Raw genomic sequence first — 7,274 nt, forward strand, 5'->3', positions numbered from 1 at the left:
ATCTACATACCTTCAGGACAACTTTGAATAATCTGTTTGAGAAAAGTAAGGGATTTCTCTGTGGGTAAACATTAACTATGAATAACATTGCCTATAGGCCTGAGCTTGGGACTCTTAAATATTAATGTGATATTTAGAGAAATGCTAAATAGAGGGTTACATAAAGAATAGTAAAGTGATATCCTCCCCATAGGAGTGTGGTTTCATGCATAGGGTCTATGTTGGAGAGGATCTCAGATTCCACACCTTTTTTGTTGTGTGAAAGCAGAAGGAAAATTGGGAAAGAGAGGTGAGAGAGAGCAACTCTGTCTTTTTATACCTGAAAAGATCAGTTTGAATAAGAAATACTGACTCCTCTCACCTTAGCAGGCCCATACGTGGACTTTTAGCCAACTCTGGGAATGTGGTGTCCTCTTTATGTCGGAGCTTGTTTAGTTAGGTCTGATTTGACATTGGAGTCCATCTGTTGCCTCAAATTTTTTGGATGTTATTTCTCTATTTTTTCTATCTATCTATCTATCTATCTATCTATCTATCTATCTATCTATCATCTATCATCTATCTATCTATCTATCATCTATCTATCTATCATCTATCTATCTATATCTATCTATCTATCTATCTATCTATCTATCTATCTATCTATATCTATCATCTATCTATTTACCTATCATCTACTATTTATCTATCTATGCATTTGTTCATTCATTGACATATATTTGTTTGCTTATATTTCTGGTTTTGCTTATCAACGTTTTTTGAGATGAGGTATGAGGTGAAAAAATTTTAACATTGAAATCAGGAAGACTGTCACTGTGACTCTGGGCAAATTTCTTTGCTATTCTGTAATCCCACAAAATTCTTTAAGGTTTGTAAGTTATAATTGCTGAATCTGATCTGTATTTTTTCCATGCCTACAAGTTCCCTACACTAATAAAATCAAATGTCCTGATCAAATTTTTATTTTTTTAAATAAATGTCATTGATGACTTTTATTTTAACATCACAGTCATTTCTACATGTAACGCCTCCCACACACTCTAAATGCAAATTCACATATTCTCTTATTTTTTGACTCTCTCTCTCTCTCTCTCTCACACACACACACACACACACACACACACACACACACACACACACTTACTGCACAAGCACAAACACATACATCCTAGCATTGACTCTTCTTTGTACCAATAAAACCATTTGAATAAAACTAAACAACATGGTGACAACATAAATAGCATTCTATACCCCTAATGCCCTACCTCTCTGCCAAAAGGTAAAAACATGCTTCATTACTCTAGAGGAGTGATTATCCCTGTTACTCAAATTTTTGACTTCCTTTAATTTTTCTTTATATTTTTGGAGTGATTCTGAATGTTATTCTCCATGTTCTATTTACTTCATAGTATGTATCACAGTTCACACAAATCTTTCTGTGATTCTCTGAATCTCTCTTATTTACTTTCACTCTACAACAGCAATCCATTACGGTCATGTGTGACTGGTTTTTCAGCCATATCCCAATTAATGGGTACTTATTTTTTTCCTCAATTCTTTGTACTCAATAGTATATAAAGTACTATTATGACTATTTAGGTTTATATGGGATTTTTTCTTTCTGTCTTTGATATTAGAGTAAATGACCAATAGAGGATTTTTGTCCCATGGCTCTTGCTCTTCATGAAATAATCCTAATGATGTTTAGCATTTTCTCTTGTGTATTACAATTTGCAAAGCTGTTTACACATATTATCTCATTTGACCCAGACAATATCCCCTATCCCTGTGACATGGATATTATTATCCCTCATTTTAAAGATGAGAAAATAGATTGAAAGAAATGAAGTCTTGGCCAGGATCCAACAGTAATATCTGAGACAAGACTTGAACTCAGATTTATCTTGCCTTCAAATCCAGTGCTTAATCCCCAACATCACCTGATTGACTCTGGAAGATATTTATTGGAAATAGAAAATAGTTTCTTTTTAACCAGAAATTTGCACAATTTATAGGTTAATAGAGTTAAAAGGCATCTTCCAAATTATCTAGACCAAAATTCTCTCCCTTTTTGCAGTTGAGGTCATTAAGGCCCCAAAGGAAGATGTCCTTCCTACTTGTGATGGAGTTAGGAGGATTTCAGCAATAAGGCTTTTGCTATTATGGAGTTGCTAGACTGCTATAATCCTAGTAAAGAAAACCTAGATATGAAATTCATCTTGAATATTTTTCAGGTATGTATCATGGACAAGTCATTTCAGTTTTCTGAGTCTTACTTTCTTCATGGTAAAATAAAGATAACGATACAGTAGTTTCTGCCTCACAGGTTTGTTGTGAGGAACAAATGAATCATTTTGCACATTTTAACACTAGAAGGACCAGATTTGTCAATTGCATCAATTGACACAATAATTTTAAAAATAATATTCCTATAATTACTTATAAATTCTCCTATCTATGTAAAAGTACTTTAAATATAAATTAAGTACATGCAAATAGTATAATTATCCTCTGAAATTTTCATCCTAGTATCTCTACTATGTAGAAATGTCCTGTATCAATTGATGTAGCTTGGTCCTATGAGGTTTTTTTTAAATTTCAAGTACAATTAATGAAAGTTGAATTTAGTGACATTTGCTAAAAGATAATAACAGAGACACATGTAATAGCAAAGTTATTAATTTTTCTTCTGCGGTCTGTTCCTTGCTTTCTGTCTCTGTCTCTGTCTGTCCTTCCCTCTCATCATCTTCCCCAACCTTCCTCATTTTGTGCCAGAGGATTCTTTCTTGCATAATCTCAAAGGGACCATCAGGTTCAGAACGTGTTGATAGTTAACTAATTTCAAATGGATAGCTTCATTTGAGGTGTTTACTGTGGTTCTCCTTGATATTTTTTTATCCCTTATGATGGGGGATGGGGGCAGAGGTGAATGAAAAAAAAATCCTACTGGCCTACTAACCTGAGAAATAATAATAACAGCAACAACAACCACAAAAATAAAACAAATGTAATTTATCAAGTGTTTCAGTTTGCAAAGGTAAATGTTACAATTCTTTCTTTGAGATAAGACTCTACTTAGTAACTGCAGTAGGAACTACAGGAATTGGTATCATTGTTTTAAAGATGAAGGACCTGAGACTCAAGGTGGACTAAATGACTTGCTACAAGTATCCCACAGTTAGAGTTCATGGAGAGCATTTGAACCCAGATCTTTCCAAGTCCAAGGTCAATGCTCTCCCCACTTTGACAGACTGGATTCCTTTCTGATGGGATTAAACATTAATTTCCAGGTTGCTAGATAAAAATAAACACAAATAGACCTGAAGTCAAGATGATGAGTTGGTGCCTTCCTTTTACCAAAACAGTTAAAAATTCCTGGGAGATACCAAAGTTCAGCTAGAATCAAGACTCTGCAGAGTGAGTCAATCAGCATCAAATGAATGGGCTGAATATGTGGCTAAATATTCACAGGAACAGGAAATGTGTTGGAGGCTGAGGTTTGTGTCACCTCAAATAAATAATCAAAAATAGGTCTTATGTCAGGGCAATTTTCCCAGAGCTGCCTTGGCTTCCTCCCATGTTGGTTCTCCTACTTCTTTGACTAGTTCTTCTCTTTCTCTTTGCCCAACACTTTCTGCTCTCCACCCACCCTAAAAGGAGTAATTAACTGCAGCTTTGTTCTTGACCCTCTGCTCTTTAAACCTACCTTCTCTTAGAGGAAGTAATGCATTCCTATAGTACCAACTGCTTCCACTCTGCAGATGATGCACATATTTACAGCTCCAGCTCTAATCTGCTTATTACTCCTGTCTCATCATAAAATGTCAGAACTTGGAACAATTTCTAGAGATCATAGTGTTCAGTGAGGCAGCAGGTTTCAGAAGGAATCATGGACCTTTGTTCTCCCTCCTCACCTTGACCTCTTAGAATCCTCACTTTCTTTCATGGCTCAATTCAAATGCTATCCCTTCCTGATTTCCCAGGGATTATTAGTGTTCTCAACTATCCTCAGAGTTATTTGTTTTTACTTTTAAAAAATATTTTATTTTTACTTTATGAACTAAAGCAAACATTTCTGTAACATAGTAGAATAATAAAAAAGATGATTGTACATGAAATTGCAAACCTACTTTATACAATTTGCTATTCTTTTTACATTTATACATTTATCATGCAAATTTATTTTTTCTTTTTTTCTTCCCTCTATGGCTATCATTAGACATGCACATATATATGCATATATACATACATATGTAAAATCATTCTATACATACTTCTACTAATCATTTTTTTCTTTGGATACAGATAGTATTTTCCTTCATAGGTCCTTTGAAATTAAAAAAAACATGGACAAACTTGCACAAATAATGAAAAAATAAAATGAGGAGAACCGAGAACAGTTATATTGTTTTAAGAACAATTTTGAACAACTATGTTATATTGACTATTATAAATATACAAGTTAACTACAAAGAATCTGTGAAGGGAGGAGTTATCTGTATTTACTTTTTACACATTTTGTAATGATATTTCTTCGGACATTGTATCTTCAGTGGACTAGAACTTCTTGAGAGGTTGAGATTGTTTTCATTTGTATCTCTATATCTCCAGAGCCTAACATAATATCTTGTACACCAGAGGTACTTAACAAGCAATTTTTGAATGAATGAATGAAAGAATTGAAAATTTGGAGCTTGAGCTACTGGAAAGAAAGTTCTTCTAGATTTTGAAGTTATTTAAGTCATGCAAGAATACAGATGTTTAGAAAAGGAGTGAGGGACAGAACCTTGCAAAATGAATGCATTTAGGGAGCAGAAGGAGGAAGAAGAGCCTGCAAAGATGACAGAAGTTGTGATCTGAGATATAGGAGGAAAATCAGACAGTTGCAGTCTTAGAAACTGAGAGGATATCAAGAAGGAAAATATGATCAATAGTGTCTAGGACTTAAAATAGCTAAAGAGGATGAGCAATAAGAAAGATCACTGGCTTTGGTGATCAGTGGTGATAGCTGATAAGATTTCAGAGGAATCAGAGTGGTTTTGTACTGAGAAAATAGTGAGTTTAGACAAGTACCAGTTAGTCATTTAACAAAAGTTTATTGAACACTTAAAATGTTTTAGGTCATTGTGATATGCCATGGAGAAAGCAAAGAAAGGCAAAAATAGCTTTTGTCCTTGCAGTATTTATCTTCTGATTGGGGAAGACAACATGTAAATAACTAGGCACACACAAGATTCATAGAGTATAAATGGAAGGTAATTATCAGAATATCAGGAGGGAAGTACTAACAGAAAAGGCCTCCTATTGAAGGTGGTATTCTCTCTCTCTCTCTCTCTCTCTCTCTCTCTCTCTCTCTCCTCTCTCTCTCTCTCTCTCTCTCTCTCTCCTCTCTTTGGTGACTTGGGAGAAATGTTTTGTTTTTGTCCATATAAGTTATTCATGTTCACATAGATTCATCTAGGCTTTCAGAAATACAGGTAAAAGCATCTCTAGTGGCTTGTCCCCCTAACCCTTCTTCATGGAAGACTTTGAATTCTAGGAGAGGAAGCAGGAGATTGGGACCAGAGCCCTGGCCACTCCTTATTTCAGAGAGAGGAGATATCAGACCAAAATTATATCTTTCTGCTCTCTTAACTATCATTAGACTGTGAGAAATGGTTTTCAGGTTCAAGTTGAGTTCCTAATAGCTGTTCCTTAATGGGGAAAGGAAGGTTGAGTTGTATGTTCAAGGTTTGACTTCTTCCAGTTCCACAAAGAATGCCTATAGTAAATACAAATAATAGCAAACAGACCCATTTATCCATCTTGATAGCAAAATAGAAATCAGAGAAAGTATGTACATATAGGAGAACATACACCAGACAATATGGATTGAAAGCACTCTTCCATTGGGTCTGAGATAAACTCAGTTCAACCAAGAAAGAGTCTCAGATTTCACTCAAGGGAAATTCTCCAAAGTCTTTAATGTAGCAAGCTTGAGATAGAGCCATGGTTAAAATTCTACATGTTGACTTACACACACCCTCCTACCTCCCAGAGTGTTTCTCCCTTCATGGACCTGAAGAGAGGCTGGAATTGTATTTCTTCTCTTTCAAAGCTAGAAGCCAGAAAAAGCATGGGATCTCTCTCCTCTTTAACTGTCATGAACTCCAACCTGCCCTCCTCCACTAAGAGGAGGGCACTGAGTAATCAATCTCCCCTAATGAGAATAAAGTCCCTTAAAACTGGCTCATTGAATAAAGGGTTACATAAGTACTTATTAACTCTTTCTCCCACTATCCTTTGCCAGTTGAATAATAAGAAAAAAGAAAAGAAGAAAACCCTCTGAATAAATATATTAAGTCTAGAAAAACAAATTTGCACATTGACCTTACTCAAAATATATTTACTTCTATATTTTAAAAGTCCTTCACCTCACTGGCAAGAAGTAGATGTTATATATCATCCTTAATTCTCTGAAAATGAGGTTTAACATTTAAGGCTGAGACTTGACAGAAACCAGAGAAACTACATTAATATGATTTTTATAAGGATTGTTAGAAAGTTTAGATTATATGTCTTATCTTGTTTTTTAGGGAAAAAAATCATCAGCTTTTTTCCATGAGGAAAGTCCATGAGGGTCATTATTATTCAGCACTTAAAGAAGTTCCATCAATGGACAAGATATTCTTTAGTAAAAGAACAGTTATCCTTCTTAAGGGGTTTATAGTGAACTTTTAATCTCAAAACAAATTGAGTTTTTGTGGTCACAAGACCTTAGCAAATGAAAAACTTTCACATATCTACTTTGCATCATAACTTGTAGAATTTCTACCATTTCGGGTATCTCCTGAGAATTTGGCCTGAAATCTGGAAGGATGGAAAAGAAAGTCTTCCTTTCTTTTTTTTCAAAGGTGAGGGGAGGTGGGTAATGTGATATCTGGAAAAAAAAGGGCAAGACTTGGAATTAGGAAAATATGAGTTTAAGTTTTGACTCTTGACACATTCTGACTGTTTGGCCCTAGGTAAGTCACCTTTCAGTGTCCCAGGTAGCTGAGATGAGTTACTGAGTTACATCAAAAACCTCTTTTGGATCGAGCAAACAGCAGTGCATTTTTGGCATTGAACTCTCAAATACTACCCAAATCTAATAAGTTATAGAAATTATAGAAGGATTTTGATCATAAGTGGATGGAATAACCACACTGATGAAATCATCCACAGTTTAACATAAAACATTTTCTCTGGAGCCCCTACTCATATTCCTAGATCAGAGGTCCACAGACAGTTTAGAA

Source organism: Macrotis lagotis, chromosome 3, assembly GCF_037893015.1.
Source record: "Macrotis lagotis isolate mMagLag1 chromosome 3, bilby.v1.9.chrom.fasta, whole genome shotgun sequence".
In the NCBI taxonomy this organism is placed as follows: Eukaryota; Metazoa; Chordata; class Mammalia; order Peramelemorphia; family Peramelidae; genus Macrotis; species Macrotis lagotis.